The sequence below is a fragment of the Cibotium barometz genome, chromosome 33, assembly GCF_041138505.1.
Source record: "Cibotium barometz isolate CiBa-2024 chromosome 33, ASM4113850v1, whole genome shotgun sequence".
In the NCBI taxonomy this organism is placed as follows: domain Eukaryota; kingdom Viridiplantae; phylum Streptophyta; class Polypodiopsida; order Cyatheales; family Cibotiaceae; genus Cibotium; species Cibotium barometz.
The window spans coordinates 6,438,659-6,462,383 of record NC_141078.1 but is presented as its reverse complement, the minus strand read 5'-3'; the positions used below and the strand labels follow the sequence as shown (position 1 = coordinate 6,462,383).

The 23,725-nt window shown below is 43.8% G+C and overlaps 1 long non-coding RNA gene across 3 annotated transcripts in view; it reads left to right on the top strand.

Moving 5' to 3' along the window:
- LOC147619234 (uncharacterized) overlaps positions 1 to 18,432 on the top strand; it is a 31,641-nt gene extending 13,209 nt beyond the window's left edge. Inside the window, exons 1-3 of one of the 3 annotated variants that reach the window (XR_015261827.1) lie at positions 12,110 to 12,156; positions 16,331 to 16,454; positions 16,551 to 18,432. This is a non-coding gene — a long non-coding RNA (uncharacterized LOC147619234). Of the gene's footprint in view, positions 1 to 12,109; positions 12,157 to 16,330; positions 16,455 to 16,529 lie in introns of those variants that run through there. The other 2 variants (XR_015261826.1, XR_015261828.1) reach the window with 2 other exon arrangements.
- Positions 18,433 to 23,725: the final 5,293 nt, after the last annotated feature.

The following is a 23,725-nucleotide window of genomic DNA, read 5'->3' as shown; positions in this document are numbered from 1 at the left end:
CTCTCTCTCTCTCTCTCAGACATGGACTTGTATACAGATTTGTCTCATAGGCCAATCTGGCCTTCTGTAGACATTAATATATCTTTTCTTTTCTCTCTCTCTCTCTCTCTCTCTCTCTCTTTTCTATGTTCCTAGTATTCCATGATGAGTTTCCATAGACAGTTTTGTATCACCCCAGTGAGATAGATATGTTTATGTTTTGTTTCTGTTTTATTTTCCATTCCATGATGAAGTATGCCATGGACATTATTGCATCACTTTGGCCTCATAGGCCCATTGGGTCTTTAGTAGACACGTAATCTCTCTCTCTCTCTCTGTCTCTTTTCTATGTTCCTAGTATTCCATGATGAGTTTCCATAGACAGTTTTGTATCACCCCAGTGAGATAGATATGTTTATGTTTTGTTTCTGTTTTATTTTCCATTCCATGATGAAGTATGCCATGGACATTATTGCATCACTTTTGGTCTCATAGGTCATTATGGCCTTTTGAAGACAATATAACATTTCATTTCATTTCATTTCTCTCTCTCTCTCTCTCTCTCTCTCTCTCTCTCTCTCTCTCATTGAGATAGCTATGTTTATGTTTTGTTTTTGTTTTGTTTTGCATTCCATGATGAGATATGCCATGGACATTATTGTATCACTTTGGTCTCTTAGGCCCATTGGGTCTTTAGTAGACGCTTAATATATCTTTCTTTCTTTTCTCCCCGTTTGGATCCCATGTAGAGACCTCTGCAGCAGCCTCCACCCTATCATGCGAACCCTAGGCAGTAGGCAGTTCGAGCTTGATCGTCGAGAGGAGTACGATTAGACAGAGCCACTGAGCTTTGCAGAGCACAATGCCCTCGCCCAATGGGACCTTCTCTCGCTAGCTCAGCCCCACCACCCTGAGCACCATGCAGTAGCTCCCGATGAGGGATATATTAGGATGAGGGTAGAGAGCTATACGCTCTCATTTCTAGTACGAGCTTTAGCTTTTCATTCTTAGTTCCTTGCATTTCCATTTTTTATGCAACTCAGACATTGTATCACATGGACTTGATGTAATTATTTTGGTCTCATAGGTCACTTTGGCCTTTTGAAGATGTTAATATATCTTTCTTTCTTTCTCTTTTTGTCTGTCTGTCTGTCTGTCTCTCTCTCTCTCTTTGCCCATGCACACTGTGGAGCACCTTCGTCCCCCCTCCATAGCTTCAAACCTGTAACACTAATTACATTTGGTATCAGAGCAAGGTTGCCGCCTACGCGAAGACTAGAAACGCCTCTGCAAGCTCTGTGCTGCCCCCCGGTCGACTACTATCACAGCGCGGCCAATCAGCTCTAGTCAACTTCTGAGTTCTCCCACAACAACAACACTGCGTACCACTAGCTCCGCCCATCGCTCCACCATTGCGCTGCCCTTTTTGGTGGAGCTCGTGATAGCCCCGCCAGTCGGGCTAAGCTGAGCTGCTTGCTCTGTGAGCGGCGCTCTACCTCATGAACCCTTGCCGGCCAATGGAGTTTTTTTGACCTGCCAAAGCCTGTGCCCGACAATTCACTATCGTTTGTTGTCACCTTTGTCTAGGCGTGCCCAAGTCGCCTCTTGCCATGTGCCCTCCTCTCGCGTCTCAATCACCCGCGCTGTCCCTTGCCCTTTGCCCGCCGCCCGTACGTCCTTGTTGTTGGCATTCACAGCTTGACCTTCTTCACTGCATTGCTTCCATGCCACTGTGAGCTTCTCCACAACTCCCGCATGTGTGCCATGCTCTCGATGGAACGTGTTGAGCTTCTCCCATGACATCACCATTAGCATCTCATCTCTACGTGTTCATTGAACCTACCTGTGCTTTGATGTCATGGCACTATCAATGGCAGAATAGACAGATTCTCTGGCATTGGGTTCCCTTTGTAGCAAACCAAGATGCAGCTCTTGTTGATGCGAGAGGGAGTTTGGAGACAATCTTAGGAGATGCTAAACCAGACAAGCAAAATGTGGCGTTAACGCAATGAGAGAGCCATCACCCTGGTCAGGCTAAGCCTTGTAGATTCTTTGGTGCATCACATAGGCTTCAAATCCACAACCAAGCAAATGTGGGTAAAATGGAAGGTATCATCGGTAATAAAATCAGTAAGATTTTCCTGAAGCTCAAGTTTTATGATCTTAAAATGACTAAAAATGAAGAGTTAAGTGATCATTTGACCAAGTTTGGGTCAATAGTCCAGCAACTTGCTAGTCTTAAATGTGTGCTTGAAGGTGAAGACAAGGTGGTTGTACTCATTGAGAGTATGTGAGGGATCACTCGATATGAGCAGATTTTGGAAATATTTCACCCGGCAAGCTAGACTTTGAAAGCCTGGTGGCTTTGCTTCTTGAGAAGGATAGAGGAACATCAAGCTATCAACAACCTTGACCATGAAAAGGCTTTTGTTGGAGCACAAAAATGGAAAACAAGTAAAAAGAGCCAATGCGAAGCAATTTGTAATCTTGAGAAAGAGCAATAAAAGCACTATGCAGATCTTTTTGCTAAAGATGAGGAAGAGTCCACTGAAGAAGAAGACATACCTATAGCAACAACCCATGTCTCCCTCAAAGAGGAAGACTATAATTGGGCATTCTAGTTTTCTTGTGTGTCGAGTCTCTGCTCGGGTTGTCCCTCGAAAAAGATTTGTAATAAATGTTTGTGTGTTTTGTGTGCCTTCACTTATAAAAGGCTCTGTGTTATCTTTTATCCTTGATAGGAGCTAGGGGGGTGATGAATAGCTGGCCTTGCTGCTTTGGTCACTTGTTGATTTGAGGATTAGCATGACATGGGTTGTGTGCATGGCTAGATCGTTCCCTTGCAGCATGTGACGGAGTTAGAAGGTACTACTTCCTTTGCGTGTTGGGTCTCACCACCTTCGCTCCGAAGGTGGGTTTGTTGGGTATTCGGAGCTTCACACGTGTGAACTAACTCTTTTTTTTTTTTGGAGTAAAACAGGGCTGGTTATATTACCACAAAATCTCATACAAACGTGCGCTAAAGTGCCAAAAATTACAAGTGCGACCAACCGCACTGAAAGGCAAAAATTTATGCAAAAAAAAAACATATACAAAATCTCAAGGAGGGAGATAAGAGATGCGTCGTAGAAGTCGAGAAACAGTTGTCTACACCATCTAAGAGGATTGGTAGGACCAAAGACAATGATGAGTCGTCTCCAAGATCCCATCCGAGCAAATTGAGCATGTGCCATGTATATCCATTTGCACTAGCCAACTGCCCATTGATAGACTAGCATATGTCAACATCCACATAAAGTAAGTCGTCCTGTGTGGTCTCCACGAATCCCAAAGCTGCCTCCGAAATCTCTCCAAGAAAGAGAAATTTCCTCTACATGCCAATGAGGGGCTCTAGAAGGGGTGTGTGTGGACTGACAGGGCAATGCGCAATGCCCGATCTTGGCAGTGTATTGAAAGAAGGGAACTGGCTCTTGGCCTTGCCGTAATGGGGGCCAAAACCACTCACCTGGATCCCAATCTAAGTCTACCAAAGGTCATATCTCCCACAGCCACAGTCCGTAGTCACATATCAATCAACACAGGGTCAATATACCACCCCTTGCCGGGAGAAACAACCACCCTAATCCGTTGTTGCCATCTAAGAGTATCAATCTCTGGGACTGAAGGAGGATCAATCCTCTGTAACTGGCCTTTGTCACCCACCTGGAAGTAAGAGGTGTGATGAACCCATTTGAACAGCCACTGTAAACGAATAGCCTCATCAATCTTCGTCCGTTGAGCATGCACAGAAGTGAGACCTCCTCCAACGCGTTGGGCAAGATCAAGTTTGCATATGTCACTCAATGCAGACCTCCAAGTTTGCATAGAGTGAGCATGACCTGCATCCTAGAAAGCCCAAGAGATGTAAGATCGCTTGCCAATCATGTGCCCAAAAGTGTCTTTGATGTGGGGATTCCATAGGAATCAAGATAAGGCTGTCGCTCAATTTCCTTTGTAAGAGTGGGCTCTAGGTGAACGAGGCATCGTCTGAGAGATTGCCAAACACATAGTAAACTATGAAGAAAGGGCGAATGAGGCGGCTGATAGTGGACAACAGTGAAAATCCATTTGATAGAAAGCCTCCAATCTCCAGCAAGGCGAGGGTGACAATGACCCACACATGGAGCCTATACATACAAGTGGTCACATTACATCTCTAGTGAGTGGAGAGTGTGTGAAGTACCTATGAGTTGTGTACTTGCTTTGTGCTAAGTAATCTAAGTGGTCCTTTGTGGAAGGTCCTCTCTACTTGCATAGTTTTCATGGTTATGTCTCTGTGACGACTCTTGAGCACAAACCATTTCTCATTGGTCACATTTCATCTCATCTTAGTGACTTATATGTGTTGTACTTCAGTGTGAGTATAGCTTAAGTGATAATCATTATCATTAAGTGATTCATTTAATCCTTGTCAAGTCCAATCTCACACCATGTCTTTTAACATGGGGGGCCCATCACCCTGGCGGGGCTGTTGAGATAAATGCTTGTAATGGTTCTCTGACAAAACCGTATCCTCCTTTGTCCTGCCAGCCTGGCGCATCCGGTGCTAGGCTGGGACTGGTGCACCCGGTGCCAGGCTGGGAGGACACAGGATCTACGCACCCGGTGCCACTCTGCTATAGTAGGCAGACGGTGGTTTTGCCTCTCGGACTAGGAGTTTGCCACTCTCTTGCATCGGGATTGACTGAGGCCGGGCCCTGGTGCTCTGATGCATGGGGGCCGGTATCCCTCCCACCCCCCTAATGAGGATTTGAACATGGGGGGCAGGGGGGAGGACCACCACTGGATGCGTCGTCTTGGACTGGCGGCGAGGACATGCCCTTGCAAGGTGTCCCATCTACTGGCAAGTGAAGCATTCCCTTGGGGGACTAGAGTATTGAACTCTCCGTAGAATAGGATCTCCCTAGAGGCAAGGAAGCGATATGGCATGAGAAACTGACTCTAGAGAGGCTATGCAGATACGCAGGGATGCAATCCCGGCCGTCCGAGCTAGAACTGAAGCGATGATGGGGGGGGATTCCATCCCTCTCCCAATAACACCACCTATCACCGAGAGGAGAGGAAGGTATTCCTTTGTGAGATCAGGAAAGCAAACTATCACGGGAAGGCGTGAGACGCCAGCCAGAGGGTTGGATGCTAGGTCGAAGCCATGCTGCCACCCCGCAACGAAGGCCTGGGCCGTACACAGTGCGACGGGGCTCAACTACATGATTCTGTCCGATGTTGCAGACGAATCAAACTCAACGTGGTGGTCCCAAGGGATGAATATCAATGATCTTTCCACGCTCGCCAAGAAGGCTTGCCTGTAAAACAGATCCCTAAGCTGTCCAGGCGTTGGGCGGCTACCCACAATCTTGTAGACCAAGATGGAGGCCTCCAGAGAGGCGACTATCGAAGCGAGGAGCTGGAGGTCCACTTCTGAGAAAGAAAGGCAAGGGATGGCGGCCTTAGTCGGGGATGATAGAGGAATTGCCATGGAGTCCTAGAGGTTCGAAGACTAGAAGTTGCCGGAACTTGCCTAAAAGAGAAAACTTTCCAAAAGCTGAAAGAACCCTGTCCAAGGAAACGAAGAAGAGGATAGGGAGGGGCAGACAGAAGGGGGGAGCGAAAGGCTGGAGAGGCGGAAGCATGGACGCAAGAGGGGGGGGGGGGGCGGGGGCGACTCCTGGATTGGAGGAGGAGGAGGAGGCACTGGGGAAGGCGAGGAGGTGGACTGGAGGCATGGCGGCGCAGAGGCAGATGGCGGAGGGAGAGCACAGGCGGGCGGTGCCATCGGGGGAGGCGGAGGGCAAGGTGGTGCTAAGGGGGGAGACGGAGAATTGTGAAATGAATTGTTCGTGCGATGAGTCCTTAGGAGGTGGTGCTAAGGGGGGAGACGGAGAATTGTGAAATGAATTGTTCGTGCGATGAGTCCTTAGGAGGTGGTTTAGAAGCAGTAAGCACGTTAACCAGAGTAGTGTAGGAATGAGCTCTAGTTATAATTATATAGAGTACACGTGAAGAATATTGAGAGATGATATATTGAAATTCAAATATTTAAATAAGGGAAGTATAATTCCTAGTGCAAAGGAATTAATGAAGATTTTTATTTAATTTTTAAAGAAAATATAGTTAAATTTATCTTTTTGTATAGATAAATTTTTATGATGAAAGAGGAATTCCCACCATATTGGAATTCAATTAATTAAATGAACAAGCATTTGTGGAGAATGCAGCATCACTACCATCTCTGGCTTTGAAATACATCTCCTCCTCCACCAACATTGTGCCGAACTCCTCAAAAGTAAGAGGGTGTGTGTTCAGTGAGCTCACCAAATTGTCATGCTTCGGGTGCAATACTCTAATGGACTTGCGTTCCTCACTGCTCTTAGTGATCCCCACCACCGCCATCTGTTTTTGCAAGTTCTTTATCGGCGATATGAACTGCGCTATTGCTTCTCCATCAGAATGCCTTTCTGCTGCAAGCTGATCCTCCAGGTTTTGAATCCTTTTCTGATTCCTTGCCTCATGCTGGTTCTTTAGAACTTGCCATGCTTTAGAAGCTGTGGTAGTATGTTGAATTAGGGTAATCATTGAATCAGTGATGCTAGTGATGATGACACAGTGTGTATTTGCATTCCTTCGTGTCCACGCCAAAGTGAGAGCATGATCTAGTGGTATGGTCTGTAGTGGATTTGTTGGATCCGAAACCGTTTTTGCTTCAGCCTTGGTAGTATGTTGAATCAGGGTTATCACTGAATCAGTGACGCTAGTGATGATGACACAGTGTGCATTTGCATTCCTTCGCCTCCACGCCAAAGAGAGAGCATGATCTAGTGGTATGGTCAATATTACTACTTGCAAACTTCATTACAAATTGATGGTGTCCAACCACCCATGTGCTCTGGGTAAGGAGCTTTGATGGTGATCTAGACAGACTCTGGATGGAGGATGTCTTTCTTACAAAAGTGCTTGAACACAATGAACTCAATGATGAACTAAGGTTGCCAAACTAGTCTATGTATAGTACCAAGGGTCGACATGGATGTGGGTCGGCCACGTTGGCCAATCTATGACTTGGTTCAAAATGGCCAACCAACCATATTATCCAATTGGGACCGTATTAGACTACAACACCATCTCATAGGGACGTCACAAAGCTCCCACGGCTGTATGAGACTGTCTGGACCCTCAAACGGGTCCCACAACTCAAGAACAGTGTCCTCGGCTTGCTGTCCAGCACTCGCTAATGCTGTCACTTAGCCCGCACAAGCATGCATCCTACTCGCTCCCAACCATCTGGCCACAATAAAAATAAAAATAAAAATCAAAATCAACTAGCCTTAGGCCCAAATCCTCCAGTAGTTACCATTTTTTCACCGCCAGTAGGTGCATTTTATCTACCCGTAGGCGATGCCACCGAGGAACCAAGACCTCCTAGTCCTAGGCAAACACCTTCACCACTTGGGCTATCACTTCATTGGCACCAGTTGGCTACACTTGCTACCATCCAGTGTCTAAACTGGGTATTGCCCAGTGCTGGAGTGCTCAGCACAACTCTCTCTCCCCACTCCACCTTGCTCTTGCATATTTTCAGTTCTGTGAATGCTCTCTGCTTATCAAGTAAAAGGTTCCTTAAGCTTCTGCATGTAACACCATAACGCTTGGCCAACGCGTGACAATTATAGTTGCCGGGATTCGTGGTCTTGGGCACGCCTCTTTCGGAGTGTGTATGGCTATAGCGACATTGGAGACAGTGAAGAGGGTTCATGAGATGGGCTGACGTGGTGGGACGTACATGGTAGAGATTTTATGCACTTGTCAGAGATGAGAGTGCTGAGATTGTAGATACCATTCTCTACTCCGCCTTCCCATACAACCTGGCCTGGTTCTCTGTCCCGTAGAGCAACAGAATGCTCCTCAAACTCCACCCGGAAGCCAGTCTTACAAACCTATAGCACTGACAATAGATGAAAACCAAGTGCTGGGACATAAAGAACACGAGAGGAATGCTTCTCCTCTTTGCCATTGGGAATGATCTTCATCTTGCCCTCACTGTGAATTTGTATAGTGGAATTGTCGCCAATAAAAATGTTACTTGACTGCCATTTAAAATCCTATAAAAACTCTCGGGAAGGAGTCATGTGCCTGGAAGCACCACTATCAAGAATCCACTTCCGAGTATCCTTGGCGGTGAAACCAACTACCTCCTCGCTCGAAGAAGATGAAGCATCTGTGTCCAAAATCTCCAAGTGCACAAAGGTTGGAGTCTTTGCAGCGGAAGTTGAAGAATTAGCACTCTTCGAGGTACTCTGCTTAGGACATTTTTGCCACAATCATTACTGGTCCGCTCCGCCTTCAATTTGTCACGGTCTGAGTCGGGCTTCTTCTTAGAAGACTTCCCTTTGCCCTTAGTGTTGTTGTTACGGCCTTTCAACCGTTGGCCAGTTAAGGCCTTAGAACCTTCGCCCTATGGAGGGTTCGTAAAATGCTCTTCTTGGTCCAAGACCATAGGCACAAGCTCCTCCCATGTGATGGTGCTGAGCTTGCCACTGGTGATCAAAGAGGAGTAAAATGTTGAGTATTGAGAGGGAAAATGAGACAACAAAGTGATGGCCATGTCCTCTAAAGATATCTCCTTCCCAGCCTGAAAAATCTCCTGCTGAAGAGCCTGCAACTTGTTGATGTGGTGCCGCATCGTCGAAGACTTTGTAGGATTCATCACCCGCATCTGCACTTCCAAGGAGATCCGCTTCATGGGTGATACCCTGTTATACAGAGAAGCCAAATGCTGCCAAATCCCTTTGGCCAGCATCATATGCTTTATATGATTAATCACCTGTGGTGTGCAATTAAGGAAGATGAAAGAACGCACAGGGGCATTGACACGATCCCACAATTGTGCCTGATCCTCCCTTTCTTTCCAAGTAGAGGGTAAAAGCTTCCCGTCCTCCGACTCCGGCCGTGGAACACCAACCACAATGAAATCAGCCAAGTCATAAGACTCCAAGAGAGACTCCATCATTACCTTCCATATGCCGTAGTTCCCGTCCAACTGTCGATCCACCGGGAATGTGGGGAGAGTAGGGATCTTCACGTGCTTCTCAGCCATCTCAAGCAAGTCTGCCATCTCAAGGGTTCACAAGGTCTTGTGAAGGGAGGGTGGGTGGGAAAAAAATGAAGAAGAGGCTGCAAATAGTATGCAAGGTGGCTGTCCAACGGTGATGGCCGCCTTCTACCCGATCTCCAGCTCTCGAACAGCCCAAGCAATCTCCAATCAGCACTACAAATCAGCAAAACCTCAAGGTCCCACTGTCTCCAAGCTTCAAGCCACCTAGGGCTCTGATACCATGTTAGAATGCACAACGGAAATGAAGACAAGTGCTGTAGAGAGCAAAACGCAGAAAAGAGAGAGAGAGAGAGAGAGAAGCTGTACATACTCTGCTATATACACTAGAAAATCCCGGAATGATACGAAGTGTGGGGGGCAGGGCCACATATATGTATGGCCCTGGGCTGCTGGTCGGCCAGCCCAAAACAGGCCGACAGAAGCCCTGAATGCTCACGACCAGAAAAAGGCAGTCGGCCAACACTGACACAGTCGGCCAGGTGATCACTCAGTCGGTCAGATCTGTAAACAGCTGACAGCAGCACATCCAGTCAGCCAGCAGTAGATAGCTCCCCCCACGACCCAGAAAAATGGGAAAAATACATGGAAAAAATAGAGAAAAATGGAGATACACCTAATTGGGCGGGCACACCCACAACAGAGGCCCTAGTGTGTAATTTACAAACAGGAGATGACTGCTAACAGAAGGCTCTTGTTCTCTTGTTTGAGTTGGTCGAGTTCAGTGGACCACGCTTTTTTGTGGGACTCCTTTGTAGCCATTGCTGTGGTGTATCTTACTTCCCCAGTGAGGCATTGATGTCAGAATTGGCTTGGTCATAGTGGGCTTTAATGGCTGCCATGTCGCCAGCATGAAGCTTCTTCATTTCAGAGATCTCCTTTGCAGTTAAAAAAGAAGAGATATTTAGTGAAATGATGAATTTTTGACACTTCAAGATGGGGATTCCCCCTCACGAAGGAGGCGCCTACTTCACATGTGTGGTGGAGTTTAAAAATATCAAAAATTGAGATATTTCATCTCTCCTCTTTCCAAATTCAAGTCTAGTTCCAAAAAGTAAGCTAAACTGACCTAAAAATGGTCAAAAATTGACCAAACTGATCTGGAAAATTCTAGAATCAATTTGCTTGGTTTGAGGCTCACTTTTTCCTATAAGTAGAAGCCTCCCCCTTTTGTTGATGCTTAATAGTGTTTTTTGCATTGTTACTCTGCTCCTCCCAAGAGCCAAAAACTATGAATTTACTCATAATTCATTAGTTTTTTTACCTTCCCTCTTCTAAAGATTGGTGGCCAATCTTGTTTCAAACAAGACTAGATCCGTCAAACCATCAAGCCAAAGGAAATCTCTCAAATTCCTTCGTACGTTGAAAATTCTCTCTTTTTTCTGTTCATTTTATGCTTTTTATGATTTTTGTCCTCTCTAAAATGAATATGATGTTATGCCTCATTGAAAAAAAGGCATTCCTCTCTCTTCTTTAGTAAATCCAACCATTCTTTATCCTAGATGAATGATTAATGGATAAAATCAAGTTTTTCATAATGTTTCTCTTAAATAAGTTAGAAAATGTTTACATTAGAATGATTTAAATACTCTTGGTGCAATTCTAATTAATTTTAGAGAGTTAAAAGTGTTACCTTCTTTAGAATTAAATTCTATGCATAGAAAAAAGCATATTGAAATTGTTATTTTGATTATAAAAGTGTTATTTTAACACCTCCCTAGGTTTGTGTGGTTCTCCACCACTCCCACTCCACCCCCACATATATTGGAGCGATGGTTTTCTCCTTCCTTTTATGTGTAGCCTTGTGGACAGAGTGGGATGGTCCCACTGTGGAGCGCACCTTGCGGGACCTGGATCAGCTTGTCACATCTTATGCAGGCTTGGCTACCCTCAGGTGGAGTTCGCACTTTCCCGTAGGTTATCGCACTTTCCAATCTGCATGAGGGCCTGCTGCTGCAGCGGGTTGAGTCTTCTGGACTCCCCAGCCAGTGTTTTGTGTGTACGCAAATGGGGCACCTTACTCGGTCTGCTTGCATCGCCAAGCCCGTCGAGGATGCCCCCCATACCCTCCTGTGGCCTTGCCTTATCCTCCGTGAGGACGCGGGAGCTCAACACCACCCTCCTTCCCCTCCCAGAGAGAGGGCGGCCGGTTAGCCTGACATTGAGATGCAAAGGGTGGATGCTGGCCGGGGGCAGCCAGCGCGTCAGCCCCACAGACGCCACCGTTTCTTCCAAGAGCCAGAGCATCAGACAGGCGGGGCTCCCGAGGTAATGGTGTCTATTGGTAACTGTTATGAGTAGCAGTGGAGTGAAGAAAGATGCTCATAGCCTTGGCAACAATGAGATATAACAGGGGGCCTAAGGGGCATCCCTGTCGTAGAGCACGAGAGATCTGGAAGCGATCATCTCTACCACCATATGCGAGTGCACTAGTGTGAGCTTCCCGATACAAGCATGAAACAGCTCTGGTTCAGTCCTCACAGAAACCCATACATCTAAAGGTTCCTTCAAGGAAATCCCAATCAACTCTTATCATATGCCTTCTCAAAGTCTAGCAATAAGATGGCTAGGGGATGGCTGCTTTCTTAGCCCATTCAACCGCCTTCCAAAAAGAGAAGATATTATCACAGATGCTTCTTCCTTGAAGGAACCCATTCTATGTATCATGAATCACATCTTGCAATACTAGTTGCAACCTCATGCTTAGTGTTACATGCACACTATATGTGCATATACTAGGAGGCTAACCCACATTAGGCTTGTGAGCATGGGAGCATGGGAATAAGCTCTAGTGGAGTATGGGTGAGTGCTAACCTTAGGGGTTGAGGTTAGGGTCAGGCATCCAAGGGTCACACATGCGAAATGGAGAGTCAAGAGTCACTTGAGAGTGCATTTTTAAAAGTAAATATTTACTAAGTAAAAATGTTAATTTGTTGATTTGTTTTGATGATTATCACGTGGATCGCCGATATGGCGGTTAGAACACGTGTTTCTTCTATTCAATGGACGAATCGACGTTGCGGGGGAATTCCGTGAGTTCAATGTTTTTTTTTCTAAAATTTTTTGGTTTAAAATAAGAATTTATGAAAATTTTAGCAAAATACCGCACATTTTATTGCGGATATTTGAGGTAGAGTGAATTCCTTGAATTTCTACAATTTTTGGAAATCTATTCTAATTTTTAAGAAATTTTTAGAGTATTTTTATGAAAAAAAAATATATTTTTAATGCATTTTGGTAGGTTTTCTGCAGAGATGCTATCGATTTTCTGTCAATTTTCTGTTGAAATGCAGTAGGGGATAGCCAATTGATGCATTGAATAATCTCCCGTGTGCGTGAGATTCTATTCTCCTCTCAAAATTGAAATTTTCTTCTATTTTTCTGTCCTGTATGTGTGAACACCTCTTATTAGGTACATTTTGATTAATGTTGATCATAATTAAGAATTAATTATGATTAAAAAATTAATTAAAGCTTAATCCTTCTCTCTGTTAACAGAGAGAAGGAGAGGGTGGAGAAAGAGAAGGAATGGAGAAGAAGGAAGAGGAGAGAGGAGAGAGGAGAGAGGACGACTCCTCTCTTATTTGAATCGAAAACGTGTCCGGGCGAAAATTGCCATCCTCCCATAAATTTTTTTTTTGTAAGCTTTAAAGCTAAAGCTTAAAAAAGCTTTTATTAAAAAAAAGTTTTTTTTTTGTTTAAAAGAAGCTTTTCAAAAAAGCTTGGGAAAAAAAGAGAAAATAAGAGATTTGGAAGAAAAAAAATATTCTTTGAAAATTTTTTCTTAGAGCCTTTTGGCTTTCCACTTTCTTGAAACCTATTGACTTTTCGAATTCCGAAAAATCTTTTGATCTTTCGGATTCTGGAAACTTTTGACCTTTCACACTCGGATTTTCTTTGTCTTTTCATTTTTTTGAAACTGTTGGCTTTCCGTATTTCGGAAAGACTATTGGGATTCAGAAATTTTTGACTGTTCGTATTCTAGTTCGGGATAAATTAAAAATTTTTAAAAATTCTTGAAAATTAGTGAAAAATTAAATAAAGGTTATTTTAAATTTTTAAAAAATATGAGATTGTTGATTGGCGTGTGGTGTGTCCATTCGAGCGCTCGTAACTATCTAAATTTCCTTAAAAATCTATTTTTTATCTAGAAAATTAATAGATCTAATAAAATTATAAATTTTCATTGGATTTGAGAATTGTCGAACGGAATTGAAAATTTCTTAAAATCATTGTTTAGCCATTCTTTTTGGATATGTTCCTTACTTTCTTCAATGATGGCCAGAATCTGCGTTCAAAGTGTATCTCGTCTTTAGATATCTAGTTGCATATGTATCTAGGTGAATTGTTATTTTTCTACCCCAACTTTATTATGTTTATTGGATAGTTATGATTAGAAAGGCGCCAATAATTTAAGTTCTTTTCTAATGATGTACTCGGAAAGAGTTATTCCTTGATATGGTCTCAGGTATATAGAGACAGACTTTAGTATGTGAAAGTCTGGGATAAGGCCATCTTATTCCTTTATGCAGGATTTTATTCATATTTCTTAGACGGCATACCAGGGAGTTCTAAATTGGTAAAGGAATGTATAGGTGGTATCATGGTGGTATGGGACACTAGCGATTCCTCGCATATATTATCTTATTGGATAATTTGGGCTCAGTATTGTTGCCTTGCTTACATAACTTAGCATGTTGATCTCAACATTTAAAGACAATCTCATTTTTTTTAAAAAATTCACTTGAAGTTATAGTAGTATGCATTCTCTAGATAAACTTCTTTTATCTATAGCCTGCATGTTTTAATGAGTGTAATATCGTCGGCATATTCACTTGTTGAAATCTCTTTCTTTAGAGTTCAACGAGTTTATTTTGTTGTATTTGGATTAAGAAAATTTGGATTCTTTCTTTGGTATTTCTTTCTCTAGTTCCGTCCTTTAGGTAATTTATACAATCCATTGGATGGTTTACGAATGTACATATGTGACTCATCGAGACGTTGATGACTCTCTATGTTGATATGGGTAACTCGGGATGCCGATAATTCCCTGTGCAGATGTGGGACCGTCGAGCTGTCGATGGATCCCTGGTTCCTACCGTTAATGCCTTACATGTGCATATACCAGGAGGCTAACCCACATTAGTCTTGTGATCATGGGAGCATGGGAACAAGCTCTAGTGGAGCATGGGTTAGGGCTAAACTTAGGAGTTGAGGTTAGGGTCAGGCATCCAAAGGTCACACATGGGAAATGGACAATCGAGAGTCACTTGAGGACCCTCCTATATAATAGGAACATGGGACACACTCAAGGGAGGTTATGTTATGTGATGTTCTCTTGTGTAGAGAATTGTATCTACTCACCTATCATTTCACACTAGAGCTATATGTTGCTGGAATGAAGTCATATCTCTTGATGGTATGGGACATCAAGGTTAAGGTATGAGATACTTCATTGTAATTCATGTGTGCATCCCTTGGGCTCGGGGGTGGTTGGGTGGATGAGTTTATGCCTGGTTTATGCATGTTTATGCATGACAATTATCTAGAGAGATCTTAGGGTTTTAACACTTAGTTCCTTAGCAAGTATTTTGTTGGCAGTCTCAAGCTATTTGATAGGCCTCCATTGACCAATATTTGTCTTATCACCACCTTTTTGGATAAGGTGAATAAGACCCTCAGTAAGAGAAGAAGGCATACTCCATGTGTTCCACATCTTTGAAGGGCCATAGTGATGCTTCCCAAAGTCATCCCAGAATGTCACGAAAAAGGTGGGTGAAAGAGCATCATACCTTGGACCTGAGGTAATGCATGGAGTGCTTGCCGGAACTCCTCACAATAGAGAAGGTGACATCAAGTGAAGTATTCATGTCCTCCGTGACTATCTGATGCAAAGTGGCCCAAACAACTATGTGGTAAAATGTTCTCATTATCAAGTGTCTAAGGCTCAACGCCTCAGAGCTGGAGCATTGTTGCATCCCTTAGAATTCCTGTATAGTAAATGGAAAAACATTTCCGTGGACTTTATAGTAGGATCGCCCACTAGTATGAACTTAGGACATGACTTCATTTGGGTAGTCGTGGATCATCTAACCAAGATGGCTAGATTTTTACCAACTAGGTCAACCATAAAAGCATTTGAATTGGCACAACTGTTTATTGAGGAGCTTTTGATTGTACGTTTACCTTTTGATATAGTTAGTGATACCGACTCTGGGCATGTTTTGCAGTTGGTCTTCCAAAATTGGATACTATAGTGAGTATGATAATCTGATGGTGGGCAAATAGTGAGTCAATCAGGTTTTGGAGGATATGCTTCGTGCATACGTCTCCAAGTGACCATCTTATTGGGAGAGGTACATCTTGGTGGTTAAGTTTCCATACAACAGTACCAAGCAACTGGTTATAGTCCGTTTATGCTTATGTACAGATATCAACCTAGATCCCTAGTAACATTGGGACTTCAAGGTATTTAGATTGATGCAACCAAAGATTTCTTGACATATATGCAGAAGGTGCTAGTCACTGCTAGAGATTCTTTAAGGAAGGCTCAAGATAGAGCGTTGTTTTACGGGGATAGGAAGCGATAGCTGGATTGTTATTACAGGTCATTGGATCCACTTTATAAGTGGGGGATTGGTTCAGAGTATTGCTGTTTATTGTCTGTACTTGGATCATGAGTGGTACTGCTACTGTTGCTATTCCATAGCAATGCACAGGAAGGCCTTAGCAGGCTGGTCTTGGTGGTATGGGACACCATGGCTGACTGGCAAGGAGCTGTGGGACTAGAGCCTTGGTCCCTAGGCTCCGGGGAGGTATGTGGGTATAGACCGTGGTTAGGTGGTGAGTTTGCTCTTGCCTTATATATTTAGTCAGGTTTAATCACGGTTTAGCCGGTGTTTAGGAGATCTTGGGAGGGTTTGGACCAGGCAAACCCCTTACACAGGAATTCTGTTGAGGTTTAAACATTGATTTTTTTTTTCTTATTTGTGGTACACCAATTTGGCACCCTCATGCTTGTACTTGAGTGACTCCTTGATAATAAAGATATCTCAAGGGAAGGGGAGGGGGAGGGGTGGGCATTTCATTTATTTTGTGGTTATGCTGTTGTTGATTCAAGCTTGAATTGTACCAGGAGGTCCATGTTTAATATGTTAATCATCATTAATAGTTAAGTCATTCTGAGATACATGGGCGTGGTTACAGGAACATCTACAACTACCTCGATTGCACACAAGCCATGTAATACATGCAATCAGCAGACAAGTAGCAGTGGCAGTACTGCAACTGCTACCAATGCCACCTCCCTTTCCAGGGTCCCTGCCAAGCTGTGAGTATTTCCTTTCCCAAATGTTTCACAAAAAGGTTTGATTAGTGTGTATGACTTACATATGGCTTCTCACAGGGTTTCTGTTCATGCTTGCAGATTCAACCAGAAGGTAGCCAGACTGAGGTTCTAGACATCACCCAGTTTTTGCAGCAGCCATCACCACAGGCAGACATGTCCAGGCTATCTACATAACTCTGGACATGATTGGAGTCGTCCCTATGATCATCCTGCAAGCTATGGCCAGCAAGGTGCTGGATTAGCTAGGTCCTCAATGCAAACTCCAGTACCTACAGGCTACAAGGCAAGTGTAGACTATTATTCTAGCCTCTATAAATATCCTCAGTCTTACCCAGGGTCTAACCAACCTTGTGTGACACGAGCTTCTTGATCACCAAACCTGGGTCCCCTGACAACACAAACAGATTCAAGAGTGCAGTCTTTTTGTTCAACATGTATGGTGGTGGGCATGGCCAACTGAATCCACCCGTCTTTCATGTTGAGAGCAATGAACAGGAAAATCACAGATGCACCAAATCCACCCATGTTACACATTCTACAGATTAAGGATACTGAGATCTCAGCTGGCATTTTGCCAGTTCCAGAGGTTGCTCACACCAAACACAGGCTTCAGCCTTCTAAAATGATGCAAGAAACACTTGTAAGGCATGTAGGGAATGTGCCAATATTTATACCAAATGTGAGAGGGAGTTCGATTCCACCCCCAGTGATGGGAAACCAGATGTCCCATCACTTGAACTATATGCACTTTTACCATGATCAGAATTTCAGCCACCTACCATTATCAAGCTCATTCCCACCTTCTTTATTGCCTCCTTTACCTCATGGACGGGGTCCTCCGTCTTTTGTGCCCAATTCTTTAAGGCTTCAAGGAAATACCATGATCGGGATGCCTCTGCCGTCTCATTCTAATTGCGGCAGAGGAATGTGATTAGGCATGTTCATCAGGAAGTTGCCTTCAGCTCACACCATTCTGTGAACTAAGGTCTCTATAAAAAAAAATTGATCAGTGGGATGATTCATAAAACACACTTCACAGGCAAAGGCTTTTGATGCTGCAAACCTGCTGCAGTGCCATGAATTCAGGAATTGAACATTTCTCATTGATTTATTATACAAAAGGTTGCGGATTTATTATGAGACTAGTTTTGGCCAAATACTAATGAAGCAGTAAATATTGATGTGCTTATTTTCTTCCACTAACCCCGCATGAGTGTATCCTAGAAAGCCAATCATAGACCTAGTGAGGGAACCTGCAAACCTGTGACTCCTATTTTCCAGCGATAGTTAATGCCTCAATTATGGAATTATTTGGTGCTCTCACAGGCAGGAAAGGGGTTCGGGGGGTGGCTGTGGTGGAGAGCGCCAACTAGATAGTCTGCAGGTGGATCCACATGCCTAGGATCGAAGGTTGCGTGGTCTACTGGAGTGGCTTGCAGCATGCGAGGATGTTTGAGCGTGTCTGAATGGTGGGTATTGGCAGTTAGGCCGGACAGAGGTGCAAGCTAACATGTATATCCAAGGAAGACCTCTCAGTACTCACGATTGCTGAGGGGTGCGAAGAGCCAGAGCGAGCAGTCGAGGCATTTGCATCAGCTTTGGTGGAGGCATTGCCCATGGGAGAGCCCACCGAGAGAGATAAGGTGGCCCCTTATGGGACGGTGTGGCTGAAGTTAAATACAATCCGGATTTTTATTCTTCCTCTCTAGATAGCTGGTCAGTCTCTGATGGAAAGTGGGTTCCGTTCGTCCCTGCAGCTGACCCACCGGGTGTGTGTTACCGGCGCTAACATACATTAGGAGAATTTATTAACATACACTAGGTGGATTCACCACGGAGATTCAATAGGGCATTAATGGCACTTCAAATCTTCATTGTAAACACTATATCTAAGAGCTAAGCGCTCATTGTAAGAGAGTTAATTTAGATTCAATATAATACAGAAGATTATTATTCAATAGGGCATTAATGCTGCTTCAAATCTTCATTGTAAACACTATATATAACTGCGAAGCGCTCATTGTAAGAGAGTTAATTTAGATTCAATATAATACATAAGATTATTATTCAATTCTAGTTATGTTTCATTGTCGTTCTGTGCATTCTGCTGTTTTGCTCTTCTTTGGCGAAACTCAGTATGTGTTGATTGAACCCCCAACAGAGAGCACTAACTGGAGCCCACAAGTGTGATGGGAGAGATGGATGGGATATAGATTTGTAAAGAATAAGCACGAGGCACAGTCCACCAGTGAGCAATACGGTCAGGGCATGTTGGTGCTCGAAGCCAAAATTCATCATCCCACTGTATAGGGTTACTGGCTTCAGCATGCCGCCCTAGGAGTGATTTAGTCCTGTCTGGTGGAACCGTGGTGTGTTCCGTTGGGCATTCTGTGGACTCTGTGTCAGCACTCCTTTCCTTTCCCCTTCTGTTAGTAGGACGAGTATACTTAAGCAAAATTTGGTTAATTTCACCCCAATTACAAGGCAAAGGAGTACAGACTTTTTTTAAAGAATGGACCAAATGTTGTAAATATTTCGCCCCGCGAAAACAATCTTGTTGATAACTGTACAACCTATTCCCCTTTAATTTTTGCATCGGCCGGTTAGTCTGCGAATTGATTAGATTGGAGAATCAGCTCATCATTTGATTTGTAGAGTTGTTGGAGCAGACCAGCAGAATCAACATGAGTATTTGATGACGAAGTTGTCCCCGTTAAATGTAAAACTTGCTGGCGAAGGTTGGCAACTTGCTGATTCCTTTCTTCCGATTGATCAGTTAAATCAGTAATAGTTTGTTGGAAGCGTTCCACTTGAGCGTTGTGGTCCTCCTGAGCCTTCACCAGGTCTTTCTCCATGTCGGTTTTCTCCTGTCGCAGCTCCTTGACCTGCTTCTGCAATTCTGGAATGACTGTCCCTTTGGTTGGTCCTTCTCCAACCAAGCTCTTTAAAGAGTTAGCCCTTTGCATTAGCTTCTCTTTCTCTTTAGAAAGCTCTTGAGTTTCATCCTCGTATTCCTTAAGCCGTAGGAGGAGGGAGTCGTGTTCATCTTGTGATATCAGAAGCTCCTTTTGTATGGCGAATGCATGCTCTCAAAGAGTTTGGCTATCCAGATTAAGCAAAGGGGTATTACTTGCAAGCATAAGCTTCTTTTTCCCATTGGGATCTGCCGTCTCCTCCACTGCCGTATAGACTTTGCGGTGGCAAGTTTTAGTTTCTTCTCTAGCAGTAACACTTGGTTCTGCAACTCTGCCACCTAGCCTTTAAGCTTTGCCACTGGGAACATCCCTTGCCAAGCCATTCAGCCGTTTCGCATCTTTTGCAGAAACACAATGAACTTTAATCCGCTTTTTTTTGTTGCCTTGCTACTAGAATTAGATCAGAGGACCCTTCCCGAGTAGTAATGGTGAGTGTCAATCACAATACCTTCAGGCAACGCCAACATTCGAGACAGACAATTAAATACAAAATAGCCCGATGATCCATGAAAAGTGAATTCATTACCCAACAAGTAATGTCTGAATTTATTGATAGAATAGATCATCCCAAGGGCTTCTCTTTCCGTTGTGGAGTAATTTTTTTCTTCCCGAGAGTAACCGACTAGCATATTAAATGGTTCAAAACCATCCATCTTTCGATTCCTGCATCAATGTGTAGCCAATAGGGACACCCAATGTGTCCACAAACACATTGAAAGGTCTGGACCAATCTAGCACCTACAAGATGGGAGCTATTGTCATCATCAATTTAAGCCGTTGAAAGGCTTTTTCACATTCCTTCGTCCACTCATAAACCGTATCTTGCTTCATTAAGGCATGCAGGGAATGTGCCACATTAGCGAGGTATCGAAGAAACCGACTATGCTAGCGGATTTGGCCAAGAAACCTGCTGAGCTGTTTTGCATTACCAGGATTATCGAGAGTCTTAATGACTTTCATCTTCGGATTCCTGCATCAATGCGCAACCAATAGGGACACCCAATGTGTCCACAAACACATTGAAAGGTCTGGACCAATTGGGCACCTACAAGATGGGAGCTATTGTCATCATCAGTTTAAGCCATTGAAAGGATTTATCACATTGCTTCGTCCACTCATAAACCGTACCTTGCTTCATTAAGGCATGCAGGGTATGTGCCACATTAGCGAGGTATCGAAGAAACCGACTATGCCAGTGGATTTGGCCAAGAAACCTGCTGAGCTATTTTGCATTCCTAAGATTACCGAGGGTATTCATCAAATATCTCTTGGACCATCCTTTGGAAGGTTTCTGGGGCATTCTTCAACCCAAACGTCATTACATTTGAAGCAAATACTCCCCATTTAGTCACAAAAGATGTTTTTTCTTGATCCTCTGGAGCCATCAAAAATTGATTATATCTGTTGAACCAATCAAGGAAAGAATACATCTCAGGACCCGCTACTGCATCCAACAAAGAATCCGTAAAATGTAGTGGGAATGGATCCGTTATTCACTGTAGTTGCATTCAGCTTCCTGTAAGCTATACAGACCCTTAATTTACCTTTTTTCTTGGGAACAGTTACAATCGGTGACAGCCAATAGGCTGAGTAAATAAACCCAGCTTGTAAGAGTTTGTTGATTTTCACCTTCACCTACTTCGTGTAATTAGGATTCATACGATATCTCAACTGGTGGATTGGTACCGCATCCTCCTTAAGATTGATGCGATGTTGATAAAATTGGAGATCAATTCCCTTCATATCAGTATAGCTCCAGGCGAAAACATCCACATAAGATCTCATCAGTTTATATCAGTATAGTATCCTTCAACCTGGTACTTACCTGCACTTTCCGCAGATTATCTGTATTCCCTAAATTCATAGCTTATCCTCCTTTACGCGATGGATTCTCTGCATTTTTGCCTCATGAGAAACTTTTGAGGCCATGAATGCTTTCCTCTGCTTGCAGACTGGTGATCAGGGTCCGGCCTTCACTATGTTCTGGTTGCATTATAAGGGAAGACTGGCCATGTTGGGCAATAATCCGGTTCACATCTAGTTCGAAGAGAGATACCAAATCCAGATTTTCTTTTAAAATTTCTTCTTCATTCTCCTCCACCTGTGCTAGGCAGTTTAAGCCTTCGGCATAGAGTGGTCTATCTGCCTAGTGACCTTCTGATCTGAACCGGCTACAGTAACCATAATCTTCTTCTTGCCTTTTGGCAGGGTGATCTAGTTATTCGCCCAATTCTGTTTTATTTGTCCTTGTCGTAACCATGGTCGACCCAACAGCATGGGGTAAGCGCCAACAATTTCCTCCATCTTCATGACCACAAACACTATGGAATAGTCACATTCGGTGTTTTGAATTTGTACTCCTCGGATTAGCCCCAATGGCTTAACACGTCTTTGATCCGCCATACATCTGGATTGAGAAAGGGGCAGGTTCTAACTCCATGAGTCCCAATTCCTTGTGCACAATATCTAAAATGATATTTGCTCTTGATCCACCATCCAGTAGAACGATGGGTCTTTGTCATGGCTTAATTGTAATTGTTACTTCAGAAACGGTTGTATCCCAATCTGGTTTAGCCACAAATATGACGGCTTTTGGGTTTGCATTAACCTTATCTGTCTGTACTACTGGATCCACCAGCTTATTTAGGAGCTCCTTTTGATAATTTGGTACTAGGCTCAACAGCTCGTCCAGTGTCATATTAATTTTCATTTGTTTCAAATCTTCCCATACATCATATTGTGATGGTTTATTGCCCTTTGTCTGGCTTTGACCTTGATTTAATAGCTCCGTTCACTCTGCCTGTTCCTGGCCATGCTTCGACGGACTTTGTTTTCTATTTACTTCTGAAATTTTTGGATTTCTCAGTGTTGCTATGGTTGTTCTTCTGCAACAATCACCATTAACGAAGCACTGCTCAGATTGGGCGGGATCAGACCCCTTTCCTGGGCTTCCCCTACCATCTGCGTCACCTACTCACGTATCTATTGTTGGTCCTACCATACAAGTAATCGTTCGTTTGGGTGAGGGACTTCTCCTAGTTCTATAAACCTACTCCCATATCTATTGTTGGTCCTACCATGAAGGTAATAGTTCCTTCGGGTGAGAGACTTCTCCTAGTTCCATGAACAGTTGTTGCTTGTGGGATTGTGTCACTGCCAAGGGAGCTGGGTCATTCTCGTGTTCACTGTTGAAATCTTGTGTAATGAGTATCATATTTGCCACCGGTTGGGCATTATTATCCGTTATTGGCTATGGAGGTTGTAACTCCTGATGTTTGATCCAGATAAGACATTCGGTCTTACGGTGGCTCTACCCATTGACAGTAAAAGCATTGGTACCTTTGTAGTAGTGGATCTCCTCTATCGCGCGACCAAATGGTCAGTGAAGGGCCGAGTTGCAGCGGTCACCCCGCCACCACTGGTTGCATTGGTACTATCGGTTAAGGCATAACAGTTTGGATAGGTACCGTATTCTATGTTCAAGTATTCATGTGGTTTGGAGGCTGGATTTAGAGCGGCTACTATAGTAGCATTGCTCTGTCGAATGATTAGTCAAATTATAGATAGCACAATAACGAGTTGAAGTGCAGTCCTCCTTCAAATTGGAACATTTTCCACACCAAACTTTGGGCCGGTTTCTAGAACCAGAGGACCCTGCACTACCCTCGGTTACTTTGGCCAATCCTACTATCAGTCGTTCCTCGACTGACCCGGCTCCTCCAGTGCTTGTGCTTCTCATCATCGCTTGATAAATATTTTGAATCCTCATCGGATGTGGAATCTGCCCCACTGTCAAACGATGCAGATTGTGACTCTTACGTTTTATTCTTATTTCTTCATTTCTTCTTGGTATGCATATCCACTGTCAGCGCCCATTCAGAACGAACTGCTACCTCCACCAGTTCATCACACACAGTATTGGCCAAATCTGTTGAAGCCAATGCTTAACGGAGCTTTGGTTGTAGGCCGTGTATGAACCATCCGTCGGTAACTTCATTAGATGGCCGATTGGCCGCATCCACCCGTCCGTGGAGAGTGTGGAATTTGGATGCATAATCCTCCACATGCAATTTTTTCTACCTGAGTGATTGAAGCTTATCCAGCACCTCTGAAGACGTCTTGATAGTACGATAGGAACGCTTCGCATAATGTTGCATTAAGTGGCAAAATGTGTATCTGCGTGCTGCACCTTCCATCCTCTAGCTTTAGATTCCAAGGTCACATTGCGCTTCAATTCCTCAGATCGATTTTGATACCATTGGGGCGCTAGCTGCTTTA